The 15,115-nt window shown below is 49.7% G+C and overlaps 1 pseudogene; it reads right to left on the reverse strand.

The window, feature by feature from the left end:
• LOC147119128 (uncharacterized) overlaps nucleotides 1–8,872 on the reverse strand; it is an 89,815-nt pseudogene extending 80,943 nt beyond the window's left edge.
• Between the last annotated feature and the right edge of the window lie 6,243 nt (nucleotides 8,873–15,115).

A 15,115-nucleotide genomic window follows, 5' to 3' on the forward strand; every position in this document is an offset into this window, starting at 1 on the left:
CGCGAGCCCAGCACTTCTCCGTGGTGCCGGGCTCATTTGCCGGGGGATTCCATCGGTGATCTCACGGCTGCAGGCAGCTCCTCCTTAAGAGAAGGAGGAGGCCTGCAGTACCCCAGCCTGCCGCACCGCATCGGTTGCCGCAGCGGCAGCTGGGCGCCGGAAACTGACAGTCTTCGCCCCAAACGAGGCGTCCAAACCCTGCAATAGCGCCCGCCGCTGTCTTGGGGCGGCGCTACTGAATTTCAGGCGGGCGCTAGGGGAATCCGGGCGTGCGCTAAATTTCGGGCGCTAAAGACCTGGCGCGGCGGAACCGAATTTTTAGCCCATTATCTGCTAGCATTGATTGACTGACGTCAAGGTTCGACCAATCCTGTGCCGTCACGATTGACCAATCCTACAGTACAGTCCCCTGATGGTTGGCCAATCGGTGTGTGTGTGTGTGGGCGGGACTAATCGTTTTCATCTCGGGGATCTGGCAGCCATTGTTTCAGTGCTGCCATGACTTCAGCTTCCAGCTCAAACTACTTTGAAAGTTAGTATCTCTTTTAAAAATAACATAAGATTTACCAAAAACATTTTATAATTACTTTCACTTTCATCTTTCAAGGTATTAAGTGTGTGTGTGGGCGGGACTAATCGTTTTCATCTCAGGGATCTGCCAGCCATTCTTTCACTGGTTGCAGCTCAAACTACTCTCCTTATCCAGCTTTGAAAAAGTTAGTTTCTCTTTTAAAAATAACATAACATTTACCAAAAACGTTTTATAAGTACTTTCACTTTCATCTTTCAAGGTATTAAAAGGTAGAAATGTTGCCCGGCAGCACATTCACAAAGGGACACAGACAGGGCCCTAAAGCCTGGGACTCGATTTAAAATGTTGCCCAGCACCAGATTCACAAAGGGACACAGACAGGGCCCCAAAGCCTGGCACTTGATTTAAACCACCCGCCCCAAAACAGCCCTGGCAAAGCCGGGCTCCCCCACCCCAAAACAGCCCTGGCAAAGCCGGGCTCCCCCAGCTAGTACAATAATAAATCAATAATGTTTACAGTACAAACTGCAACTATTTAATAAACCAAGAAAAGAAAGAACCCATATACGTCAGTCCTACGGGCATCGCTCAATCATTCAGTCATTCATTCCTCCGTTCGTTCGTTCGCTCAAGCGTCAATTCCATTGTGCATGTCTGCATGTGTGTGTGTCATTTGTCTACCTGCGTGCATGCGTGCGTTCGTTCATCCGTCCAGGCAGGCCTCACGCTCACCCAGTAGGAGGCCAAATTCTCCTGGGGAGTGAAGGCCCTTCATTCGGTCAAACGTAAGTTCCATTGTGTATGTGTGTGTGCGTGTGTATTATTTGTGTCCGCATGCGTGCGTTCACTTGAGCGTTCGTTCGTCCGTACATTGAGGAAGGCTTTAACACTAAATAACACCACGATATATAAAGTCCCATAACCATATCAGAAATCAATTAAAACTTCAAGTAAACTACTTTTAACCAGAACCCGAAACTTCTTCAACAAAACAAGTAAATACCAGTTATACACCAGTCCTATTGGCACTCTAATAACTCCTCGTTTTCACTTGATGTTATCTAACCATATAATGTCATGATCCTTGTCCACAGTCTTCAACCTTTCCACAGAAAAGAAGACGACCACTTTCTCAAATCCCGTAAAAGAGGAAAACGACTACTCAAATTTCCTTCTTCTTGCTGTTATCACTCACAGGATCCAGCCATCAAGACATTCGTTATTCCTTGCCAATATTACTTTGTTTTGTCTTTTATCTTCCTTTTATTTTCCTTTTTTCCTTTTATCCCGTTCTCTTTTCCCATCTTATGGCCGCTCAAGCACCATACTATAGATGGAAACAGTCTGTCTTTCCTCCACCAAAATGGCAGCACACAAACCGGCCCCCGTCACCGAGAAAAAGCCTCACAGCTGCCACCAAACAGAGCACAGACGGGGCCGCTGGAACTCATTCGGGCTGGAGACCTTACTCACCTTTAGAAACCATACAACATGCTCACCCACAGCATCTCCCGACTCCCCTTCTGTCGACCAGCCGCTCCGCCCTAGGCCCCCCACCTGGGGTCCTCCATGCTGGGCCTCCCGCCTAGGACACTCTCCTCTGGGCCTTCCACACTGGGCCTTCTGCACTGGGCCCTCCACACTGGCATTCCCCGTGAGCAGCCGAGGTGTGGAGCAGCCCATTCACACAGCACCGAGCAGAGCTGAGCTGCTAAGAATCTCGCAGCCTCCCCCGGGGTTCATGAACCCGCTCCCTGAGCTCGGGGTGTGAGCGTCCCGCGTCCCCCCGGGGTTCATGAACCCGCTCCCTGAGCTCTCTCACCTGATGTGTTAGTGGCTGCTGCCAAGGTCCGCGCATGCCCAGCTCACCTTCCGTTGTTCAGGGTTAAAGGTCAAGCCCCACCCCTCACACACTCCGATTGGTTGGAGGACCCGCCGCCCGCTCGGTCCTCCAGCCCCGTCCCGCTCTTCCTATTGGTCCGGAGCTCCCGTCAATCACCCGGGCAGTGTGAGCTGAGCATGCGCGGACCTTGGCAGCAGCCGCTGACACATCAGGTGAGAGAGCTCAGGGAGCGGGTTCATGAACCCCGGGGGGCCGCGGGACGCTCACACCCCGAGCTCAGGGAGCGGGTTCATGAACCCCGGGGGGACACGGGCTGCTCACACCCCGAGCTCAGGGAGCGGGTTCATGAACCCCGGGGGGACGCGGGCCGCTCACACCACGAGCTCAGGGAGCGGGTTCATGAACCCCGGGGGGACGCGGGCTGCTCACACCCCGAGCTCAGGGAGTGGGTTCATGAACCCCGGGGGGACGTGGGCTGCTCACACCCCGAGTGCGGCCCCAGGCCCCATTATTAAAACACTCAACATTATCTGCCTCACAAACACCCGGGGTGGGCCTCAGGCCCCGAACAAGAGCCTCCGGGCCGGGTGTTTGCCCCGAGCAGGGCGGCAGCTGCGGGGCTTTCTCCCGGTGACAGGCCTGGGGTAATGGCCTCCATCTTGAGAGGCTCAGGGTGCAGCAGGGCGCATGCACGGCCCCCTTGGCCAGGAACCAGGAGGAGAGAATCTTGTCAATTTCTATCCTGGACTCACAGTGATGGCTTTTGTAAACTCCTTTTACAGGCTGTGAGAAGGGCAGCATTTACACACCGCAAACTCAAACCAAACATCACATCAAGATCTGACAGAGTCACTCCATTCATCAGGACCTGAATATCATCGGCCTCTGAATGTGGAAGGGGAAATGTTTGTCTCTTCTGTCTGTGGGGAAAGATTTCAAACATCAGTGTGACTGGAAAAGCACCGAGACACACACACCCGAGTGAGAGTGTTCCAGTGCACTGAATGTGGAAAGAGCTTTAACCAGTTACACAGCCTGAAAAACATTGCATTGTTCACAGCGGGGAGAAACCATACATGTGATGGCACCGATGAAGATGGCTGCCGTCCTTGTGGGCTCCGTGCGTACCAGGCAGCTAAGTATCCTTGCTGCTTGGTGTGCTCGGCTCGTTAAGAAAAAAGCATTTCACTGACTGGATTTCACTTGTTGTATTTGATTATGTGACAAATTAAATTGAAATTGAAATTGAATTGTGGTCGAGGCTTCAACCAATTGTCCAACCTGGAGTGACACAAGGACACCCGCACCATGGAGAAACCGTGGAAATGTGGGGGCTGTGGGAAGGGATTCAATTACCCGTCCAAGCTGGAAACTCATCAACGCAGTCACACAGGGGAGAGGCGGTTCACCTGCTCCGTGTGTGGAAATGGATTTAGTTACCCATCTGAGCTGAAAAATCATGAACGCAGTCACACGTGGGAGAGGCCATTCACCTGCTCCATGTGTGGGAAGGGATTCACTCACTCGTCCATTCTGCAGACACATCAGCGAGTTCACACTGATGAGAGACCATTCAGCTGCACTCACTGTGGGAAGAGTTTCAAACAGTTATCCAACCTTATTCTACACCAGCGAGTTCACACTGGGGAGAGGCCCTTCACTTGCTTAGTGTGTGGGAAGGGATTCATTCACTTATCCCACCTGCTGACACACCAGCAAATTCACACTGGGGAGAGGCCATTCACCTGCTCTGTGTGTGAGAAGGGATTTAATCGATCATCTAACCTGCTGACACACCAGCGAATTCACACTGGGGTGAGGCCGTTCACCTGCTCTGTGTGTGAGAAGGGATTTAATCATTCATGCAACTTGCTGACACACCAGCGAGTTCACAAGTGACTGCAGGGGTTTTAATTCTGCTGTTATTGCTGCTGTTAACCACATCCAGGAGTGAACCATGTTCATTCTGACAGTTGGGGTTTGTTTCTGATTCTTGTTTTTATTAGCTGAGGCATAGAATACAAGAGCAGGGAGGTTATGCTCGAACTGTATATAAAACACTAATTAGGCCACAGCTCTAGCGTACTGCATGAAGTTCTGGTCACCGCATTACAGGAACGATGTGGTTGCACTAGAGAGGGTACCGAGGAGATTTACGAGGATGTTGCCTCGACTGGAGAATTTTAGCTGCGAGGAAAGATTGGATCGGCTGGGGCTGTTTTCTTTGGAACAGTGGAGGCTGAGGAGAGACCTTATTGAGGTGTATAAAAATATGAGGGGCCTAGAATAAGGACATAAGACATTAGACGTAGGAGCAGGAGTAGGTCATTTGGCCCCTCGAGAGAGAGCGTGGACAGGAAGGACCCATTTCCCTTAGCAGAGGGGTCAACAACAAGGGGGCACAGATTTAAAGTAATTGGTAGGAGGTTTAGAGGGGATTTGAGGGGAAATTTCTTCACCCAGAGGGTGGTGGTGATCTGGAACTCACTGCCTGAAAGGGTGGTAGAGGCAGAAACCCTCACCACCTTTAAAAAGTGCTTGGACGTGCACTTGAAGTGCCGTAACCGACAGGGCTACGGACCAAGAGCTGGAAAGTGGGATTAAGCTGGAGAGCTCTCTGTCGGCCAGCGCGGACACGATGGGGTGAAATGGCCTCCTTCCGTGCTGTAAATTTCTATGATTCTGCTGATGTTAATAACCCTATAACTGGGCTGGAGTTTAATATTCTGGATATATAGCTGATTGTATTCTCGGGGCTGCAGTGTCCCTTTAAGAACCGCTGTCCGTGATCTTTCCCCTTAATTCAGGGACTCATCAGAAATTATTTTACAATAAAATTATGCACTTTTACTTCAATCCTAAGTTGATCTTTGGCACAAAATCTACAATTCAGTGTCTGAAATGTTCCACTGATTAACATCTCCAATTAGAAAGTGCTGATTAATCCTCATGGACAATTCTTACTGACTTGCACATTGCACACAGTGGCACCTCCATTATCCACCAGAAAGAAGGGGAATGGGAATTGGTGGAGAATCGAGAGTCCCCAAATGTTTCCCCTCCCGTCTGGTACAGCAATCCCCTCGGCATGGGAATGGAGACAAGTCCAGTTATAGTAACGGGATGAGTTAAAGGTATTTACTCAGATGGGCGGAAGGTGGGAAGTGGTGTTCCACGGGGATCGGTGCTGGGACCACTGTTGTTCACCATTTACATGAATGATTTTGACTTGGGAATCAGAAGTACAATTTCAAAATTTGCAGATGACACAAAATTGGGGGATGCAGTTAATACTGAGGAAGATTGGAAGGTAGAGTTAATACTGAGGAGGACAAAATGCAAGAAGACATTAATAAATTTCAGAATGGGCATGTAATTGGCAAATGAATTTCACTATAGATCAGTGTGAGGTGGTGTGTTTTGGTGGGAAGAATAAGGAGGCCACACACTACTTGGACAAGGGGGTGAAATTCGGTTGCTTTGTGCCTTCCGTAATATTCAGCGGGAGGTTAGCAGCGGCGGTAGCCGGTAGCGCCCCGCGGCACTGCAACGCCGGCAATGACGTAATCGCCATGCACAGCACATCGGCTGCAACCTTGGGTTGCAACCCCTGACCTATTGCCAGACGATATGTCCGACAGGGTCAGGGGTCGTTCCTGCAGCCGCGGTGGCACCACTTAAAGGGCAGGTGTTGGGCGGCAACTTTTTATTTTGGCCAACTGCCAGCACCTGCCCCCTTCCCCTTTCTTTTTCGGGGTGCCGGCCGCGATCGCTCAGCCCAGCACTCCTCTTGATCCGACACCCCGCTCCCCGGTGGTCCAGCAGGGCCCTGGTGTGTGCAGTGATAGGCCCCTCCCCTTTAATCAGGGAGGGAGGTCTGCTATGACGCGGTGCTATATGCCGACGGGCGTGGCGCTGTTACACGAAGCACCGCGAAATTCACTGGTTGCGCCCCAAGAGGGAGGGGAACGCTTCCAGTAGCACCCCACCTCCTGCCTGGGGCACTACCACTGAATTTAATGCACGGGGCACTAGCTTTTTTGGGGGGCTAAAATTAGCCCCGGCGACATTAGCAACCCAAAGGGGGCGCCACCGAATTTTGCCCCTGAGAGTCTAAATGGGCTGGAGGAGCAGAGGGATCCAGGGATACAGATACACAAATCACTAAAAGTAGCAACACACGTTAATAAGGCCATTAAAAAAAAAGCACTGGGGTACATTCCTAAAGGAACCTTCTGTTCCGTGCCTAGGAGCTCTGAACCGTGGCAGAGAGCGGCTGGGGCACGTTTCTCACAGGCCTCGAGATGAATCCACACGGAGCCTTTGCTGTCAGTGAAGAGAGATGAGAAAGACCAAAGTGCCGTTTGCCCCTCTCAGTGTGGCCCTGAAGGACTGTGTCCAGGCTGAAGTTCTGTTCCTGCCGTATGATCCTCCCCCAGATTGTCCTTTCTGAGCTCCAGCCAGGTGATGCTAAACACTCAGGTGGGAAAGATGAAAATCTACAACAATGTGTTTAAAACAAAGCTGATTTATTGGACACATATCCAGAATATTAAACTCCAGCCCAGTTCCCGGAGTTATTGGCCCTGAAATTCGGGTCCTAACACGTGAGTACGCACGGGGTACTCACGCATGGACCCAATGGAAGTGCTGGTTTCTTGCATGCAATGCGCATGCGCGGGAAACCGGCACTTCCGATCCTCTGAACGAAGGGGTTCAGAGGTCGAGCGCGTGCGCGCGGGAGTCTGCGCGTGCGCTTTGAACTTACTTTTTTTTTTGCAGGTTTTTCCGTGAGGGTAAGTCTTCAGATTTTAGAAATGTAAAAACCAGGCGTAAAGATTGCATTTTAAAAGGTAAGTGGTCAATTAATTAAAATTAAAACATTTTTTCCACAGGTTTATTATTTGTAAATATTTTAAAGCAAGGTAAGTTTATTTCTAGCCCCGTTTTTTTATAAAATTATTTTTTTCAAAAATTTAAATGTTTAAAAGTTATTTAATGTAATTTATAGTTTATTTAAAAAGTATGATTTTTTTTTTTTATTTATTTGAAGGTTAACTACTGTTTTGGGCCCTCAGCATTCATACGTTTTGACAGGTCTTTCTGTCAATCTTATGAATGGGCTTTTCCCTGCTCCGATTGGCTGCCCATGGCTCACGTGATCCCAGGGGACGCATCGCACTAACTACGCCCCTGGAACACGCAAGCACAGCGTGCCGGGAGCTGGACCAGGCCACAGAGAGGAATTCCACGCAGGCCCAGAGCTCAACATCCAGCGCGCTAGGTAAGTGTAGGTCGGGGGCTTGCACCCGCGGGAAGCCCCCGACCTGAATTTCTGGGCCAATAACATCAGCAGAAACAATCCCCACCTGTCAGAATGAACATGGTTCAGTCCTGGATGTGATTAACAGCAGCAACAACAGCAGAATCCAACCCCTGCAGTCACTTGTGAACTCGCTGGTGTTTCAGCAGGGTGGATGACTGAGTGAATCCCTTCCCACATGCTGAGCAGGTGAACGGCCTCTCCCCAGTGTGAACTCGCTGGTGTATCAGCAGGTTGGATGACTGAGTGAATCCCTTCCCACACTCAGGGCAGGTGAACAGCCTCTCCCCAGTGTGAACTCGCTGGTGTGTCAGCAGCTGGGATGACTGAGCGAATCCCTTCCCACATACGGAGCAGGTGAACGGTCTCTCCCCAGTGTGAACTCGCTGGTGTGTCAGCAGGGTGGATGACTGAGTGAATCCCTTCCCACACATGGAGCAGGTGAACGGCCTCTCCCCAGTGTGAGTGCGCTGGTGTACAGTGAGTTCAGATGATCGCCTGAACCCAGTCCCACAGTGAGAGCACCTGAACGGTCTCTCGTCAGTGTGAACACGTTGATGGCATGTCAGTTCCCCAGAACTTTTATAGCACTTCCCACAGTCCGAGCATTTAAAAGGTCTCTCATCAGTGTGAACTCGCTGGTGTGTCAGCAGGGTGGATGACTGAGCGAATCCCTTCCCACACACAGAGCAGGTGAAAGGCCTCTTCCCAGTGTGAGTGTGCTGGTGTGTCAGCAGGGTGGATGATAGACTGAATCCCTTCCCACACTCAGGACAGATGAATGGCCTCTCCCCAGTGTGAACTCGCTGGTGTGTCAGCAGGGTGGATGACAGAGAGAATCCCTTCCCACACTCAGGACAGATGAATGGCCTCTCCCCAGTGTGAACTCGCTGGTGTGTCAGTAGGTGGGATGAATTAGTGAATCCCTTCCCACACTCAGAGCAGGTGAACGGCCTCTCCCCGGTGTGAATGCGCTTGTGTCTCGATAGGCCAGAGGATTGGCTGAAGCCTCGTCCATACACAGAACACGTGTACGGTTTCTCCCCGCTGTGAACGGTGCTTTTTGCTTCCATATCCAAAGGCTGATGATATTCAGGTCCTGATGAATCGAGTGACTGTCAGGTCTTGACGTGATGTGTGGTTTGAGTTTCCCGTCTGCAAATCCTCCCCTTCTAATATCCTGTAAAATGAATTTAAAACAGGGAGCATGAGAGAGAACCCACGAAAGAGGTAGGTTGTGAAATTGAGCTCAATGGTCATTTGTGGGGCCGGCAGTAGAAATAAAGTGACCATGAAAGCTGCCGGATTGTCATAAAATCCCAACTGGTTCACTAATGTCCTTCAGGGAAGGGAATCTGCCACCTGGTCTGGGCCTCTGGCCTCTATGGGAGGAGAGAGAGAGAGAGGTGGGAGTGGGAGGGGGCGAAGGAAAGGAACTTTATACATCTGCAACTCAACCAGAACTTTGACAGAACCTCCAAAATCCGCGACCTCCACCACCTAGAAGGACAAAGGCAGAAGGTGCATGGGAGCACCATCATCTCCAAGTTCCCCAAGTCACACACCATCCTGACTTGGACATATATCGCCATTGCTACATCATCACTGGGTGAAAATCCTGGAACTCCTTACACAACAGCATTGTGGGAGTACATTCACCACACGGACTGCAGCGGTTCAAGAAGGTGACTCACCACCACCTTCTCAACGGGAAGCTGGGGATTGGCAATATTTGCTGCTCTTGCTAGCGACGCCCACACACCAAGAAAGAATTAAAACAAATCTGTATATGTAAACTGGATTAAAAGCCTTTACATAAATACTTATTCCTAAAACAATACTCTTTTACATTGTAGGGACAGTGTCTGTTTAACAACCTAATCTCCCCCAGAATCCACCTCCCTTGACAGTCTCACATTGGAAATTGTTGGGTCCTCCTGGGCTCAGAAGTACTGGGGGTTAAATCCAGCAGCTTCTCCTCCATCTCCACTCCAGCTCAAACTGAAGCAACAAAAAGACCTACACAGGCGGCCAGGGACCTACCTTCCGTCAGCCTGCAATAAAACTCTTCCCGACAGCCGCTGACTAATGGCGGCCACAGCACCCAAAGTTCCCCACGCCCCAGAAACTGCTCTATCCAAGGCGCTGATTTCCCCGCTGAGAGTGTGCATGCTCCCCGGGATCGCGGGCCATTCTGGGAGCCTGGCTCCTGTCCTTTTCCCAAATCAGATTCGGTGGAACCGGCTGAAGAAACCGGGAAGCGGCGGCTCGGATGGGGGAGGCGCTGCACCCTGGGCTTCCTGGTGCCGGGGCCCTGGCCGCACGTCCGCCGGGCCCGGCCACTCTGATTCTGATTGAGTTTTTGATGAGGTAACAGAGAGGGTTGATGAGGGCAATGCGGGTAACGTGGTGTACCTGGATTTCCAAAAGGCATTTGACAAAGTGCCACATAATAGGCTTGCCAGCAAAGTTGAAGCCCATGGAATAAAAGGGACAGTGGCAGCATGGATATGAAATTGGCTAAGTGACAGAAAACAGAGAGTAGTGGTGAATGGTTGTTTTTCAGACGGGAGGATGGTACACAGTGGTGTTCCCCAGGTGTCGGTACTAGGACCACTGCTTTACTTGATCTATATTAATGACTTAGACTTGGGTGTACAGGGCACAGTTTCAAAATTTGTAGATGACACAAAACTTGGAAGTATAGTGAACAGTGAGGAGGAGAGTGATAGACTTCAAGAGGACATAGACAGGCTGGTGGAATGGGCGGACACGTGGCAGATAAAATTTAACGCAGAAAAGTGCAAAGTGATACATTTTGGTAGGAAGAACGAGGAGAGGCAATATAAACTAAAGGGTACAATCCTAAAGTGGGTGCATGAACAGAGAGACCTGGGGGTATATGTGCACAAATCATTGAAGGTGGCAGGGCAGGTTGAGAAAGCGGTTAAAAAAGCATACGGGATCCTGGGCTTTATAAATAGAGGCATAGAGTCCAAAAGCAAGGAAGTTATGATGAACCTTTATAAAACACTGGTTCGGCCTCAACTGGAGTATTGTGTCCAATTCTGGGCACCGCACTTTATGAAGGATGTGAAGGCCTTAGAGATGGTGCAGAAAAGATTTACAAGAATGGTTCCAGGGATGAGGGATGAGGGACTTCAGTTATGTGGATAGACTGGAGAAGCTGGGGTTGTTCTCCTTAAAGCAGAGAAGGTTGAGAGGAGATTTGATGGAGGTGTTCAAAATCATGAGGGTTCTGGACAGAGTAGATAGAGAGAAACTGTTCCCATTGGCGGAAGGGTCGAGAACCAGAGGACACAGATTTAAGGTGATTGACAGAAGAACCAAAGGCGACATGAGGAAAAACTTTTTTATGCAGCGAGTGGTTAGGATCTGGAATGCACTGCCTGAAAGGGTGGTGGAGGCAGATTCAATCACGGCTTTCAAAAGGGAATTGGGTAAGTACCTGAAGTAAAGAAATTTGCAGGGTTACGGGGAAAGGGCGGGGAGTGGGACTAGCTGAAGTGATCTTGCAGAGAGCCGGCACGGGCTCAATGGGCCGAATGGCCTCCTTCTGTGCTGTAACCATTCGATGATTCTATAAAATATTAAAAAGTTTGTGCCACAGAAGCACGGGGTTTAACATAGTAACATAGAAGATAGGAGCAGGAGTAGGCCATTCAGCCCCTCGAGCCTGCTCCGCCATTCAATGAGATCATGGCTGATCATCCAAATTCAGTACCCTGTCCCTGCCTTCTCCCCTTTAGCCTCAAGAAATATATCCAACTCCTTCTTGAATATATTTAATGAATTAGCCTCTACTGCCTTCTGTGGTAGAGAATTCCACAGGTTCACCACTCTCTGGGTGAAGAAATTCCTCCTCATTTCTGTCCTAAATGGCTTACCCCTTATCCTTAGACTGTGACCCCTGGTTCTGGACTCCCCCGCCATCGGGAACATCCTTCCTGCATCTAATCTGTCTAGTCCTGTCTGAATTTTATAAGTTTCAATGAGATCCCCTCTCATTCTTCTAAACTCCAGCAAGTATAAGCCCAATTGATCCAATCTCTCCTCATACGTCATTCCTGCCATCCCAGGTATCAGTCTGGTGAATCTTCACTGAACTCCTTCCATGGCAAGAACATCCTTCCTCAGATAAGGCAACCAAAACTGCACACAATACTCAAGGTGTGGTCTCACCAAGGCCCTGTACAACTGCAGCAAGACATCCTTGTTCCTGTACTCAAACCCTCTCGCTACGAAGGCCAACATACCATTTGCCTTCTTAACCGCCTGCTGCACCTGCATGCTTACCTTCAGCGACTGGTACACAAGGACACCCAGGTCTTGTTGCACTTCCCCTTGTCCCAATCTCTTGCCGTTCAGATAATAATCTGCCTTCCTGTTTTTGCCACCAAAGTGGATTACCTCGCATTTATCCACATTATACTGCATCTGCCATGCAACTGCCCAATCACCCAACCTGTCCAAATCATACTGGAGTTTCTCGGCATCCTCCTCACAGCATACCCACCCACCCAGCTTTGTGTCTTCTGCAAACTTGGAGCTATTACATCTAGTTCCCTCTGCTTTAATTCATGAATTTAAAAAGTCTCTATTAAAACCTGAGCCAGTGTGTTGTGAGACAAAGAGCCTTGTGTCCAATAAGGGGAATAAAGGCCCACAGCCTCCCCTGGCCCCGGGCCCTGAACAAGTGACTGGAGAAACTCGCTGCCCTGCGGGTCAGACAATCAGCCGGCGCTAGTCCCGCCCCTCGGGCTCCCCGATTGGTTGGAGGACCCGACGCCGGCTCGCTCCTCCAGCCCCGCCCCGCTCGCCCCCTATTGGTCGGAAGCTCCCATCAATCAGGCCGTGGGCCCGGGTCACGTTTCCCCAAGGAGATCACGTTAACCGTCCAACTGACGCCGCTCGGTCCGGGGCCGAGCGGACTCACAGGTTTTTCTATTTCTCTTTATTCTCTCCCAATCCACCCCTCCCCCCCACCCCGCGCGATTCTCCACCCAATCGGAACGGAGAAAACTCACTTTGCGTCACCGATCGCGACTCTGGAACCGACACCAAGGCCTTTCCCCGGAATGCCCCGCGCCGACTCTGTCCGACAGGATCCGAATGCACAGGCGCAGCTCTGAGTGGGGGAGGGGAGGTTGGTCTCCTCTGGGCATGCGCGGTTATTACCCTTGGTGATCGGGAGGGGTCGTTGTGCCGGACTCGGCCCAAACGGCCGCTCCGTGTGCGCATGCGCGGACTCTCAGCTGTCAAACAACCATCAGCCAGAAGAGATCACTGGTGAGACCAGTGAAGAAAGAAAGACTTGCCTTTCACCACCACCGGAAGACCCAAAGCGCTTTGCAGCCAATGAAGTACTTTTGAAGTCTAGGCACTGTTGTAATGTAGGAAATGCGGCAGTCAGTTAGCGCACAGCAAGCTCCCACAAACAGCAATGTGATAATGACCAGATAATCTATCATTTTGTTAACTCTGTTTCTCTCTCCACAGATGCTGCCTGGCCTGCTGAGTGTTTCCAGCATTTCCTGTTGTTATTTCAGATTTCCAGCATCCGCAGTATTTTGCTATTATCCTTTTGTTATGTTGATTGAGGGATAAACATTGGCTAGGACACCAGGGATAATTCCCCTGCTCTTTCCCACATTACCACAGTGACTACACCTCAAAAGTACTTCATTGGCTGTAAAGCACTTCAAGACATCTGGTGGTCATGAAATCACTGTATAAATGCAAGTCTTTCTTTCTCGAAATAGTGTCATGGGATCTTTTACATCCACCTGAGAGAGCAGAAAAGGCCTCAGTTTAATGTCTCATCCGAAAGACGCCACCTCTGACAGTGCCTCAGTACTGCACTGGAGTGTCAGCCTGGATTTTTGTGCTCAAGTCTCTGGAGTGGGACTTGAACTGACAACCTTATGACTCAGAGGCGAGAGTGCTACCAACTGTCATCTTCCAAAATTCTATAGATTATGGAACAGTTCCTGCAGATTGGAGGATGGCAAATGTAACCCCACTATTTTAAAAAGGAGGGAGAGAGAAAACAGGGAACTACAGACCGGTTAGCCTAACATCAGTAGTAGGGAAAATGCTAAAGTCTGTTATGAAGGATGTGATAACAGGACACTTAGAAAATATCAATGAGATTAGACAAAGTCAACCTGGATTTATGAAAGGGAAATCGTGTTTGACAAACCTACTGGAGTTTTTTGAGGATGTAACTGGTAGAATAGATAAGGGAGAACCAGTGGATGTGGTGTATTTGGATTTTCAGAAGGCCTTTGATAAAGTCCCACATAAGAGGTTAGCGTGCAAAATTAAAGCACATGGGATTGGGGGTAATATACTGGCATGGATTGAAAATTGGTTAACAGACAGGAAACAGAGAATAGGAATAAATGGGTCTTTTTCGGGGTGGCAGGCGGTGACTCGTGGGGTACCGCAGGAATCAGTGCTTGGGCCCCAGCTATTCACAATATATATCAATGATTTGGATGAGAGAACCAAATGTAATATTTCCAAGTTTGCTGACGACACGAAACTAGGTGGGATTGTGAGTTGTGAGGAGGATGCAAAGAGGCCTCAAGGCGATTTAGACAAGTTGAGTGAGCGGGCAAATACATGGCAGATGCAGTATAACGTGGATAAATGTGAAGTTATCCACTTCGGTAGAAAAAACAGAAAGGCAGAGTATTATTTAAATGGAGAGAGATTGGGAAATGTTGATGTACAAAGGGACCTGGGTGTACTTGTACACCAGTCACTGAAAGCAAATATGCAGGTGCAGCAAGCAGTTAGGAAGGCAAATGGTATGTTGGCCTTCATTGCAAGAGGATTTGAGTACAGGAGCAAGGATGTTTTACTACAGTTATACAGGGCCTTGGTGAGACCACACCTGGAGTACTGTGTGCAGTTTTGGTCTCCTTATCTAAGAAAAGATATACTTGCCATAGCAGGAGTGCAGCGAAGGTTCACCAGACTGATTCCTGGGATGGCAGGACTGTCGTATGAGGAGAGATTGGGTCGGCTAGGCCTGTATTCATTAGAGTTTCAAAGAATGGGAGGGGATCTCATTGAAACGTATAAAATTCTGAAGGGCTAGACAGACTGGACGCAGGGAGGATGTTTCCCCTGGCTGGGGAGCTCTAGAATGAGGGGTCACAGTCTCAGGATACAGGGTAGGACATTGAGGACTGAGATGAGGTGAAATTTCTTCACTCAGAGGGTGGTGAACCTGTGGAATTCTCTACCACAGAAGGCTGTGGAGGCCAAGTCACTGAGTATATTTAAGAGGGAGATAGATAGATTCCTAGACACAAAAGGCATCAAGGGGTATGGGGAGAGCGCGGGAATATGGTATTGAGATAGAGGATCAGCCATGATCATATTG

The sequence above is a fragment of the Somniosus microcephalus genome, chromosome 4, assembly GCF_052327205.1.
Source record: "Somniosus microcephalus isolate GS21.2 chromosome 4, FLI_Smic_1.0, whole genome shotgun sequence".
In the NCBI taxonomy this organism is placed as follows: domain Eukaryota; kingdom Metazoa; phylum Chordata; class Chondrichthyes; order Squaliformes; family Somniosidae; genus Somniosus; species Somniosus microcephalus.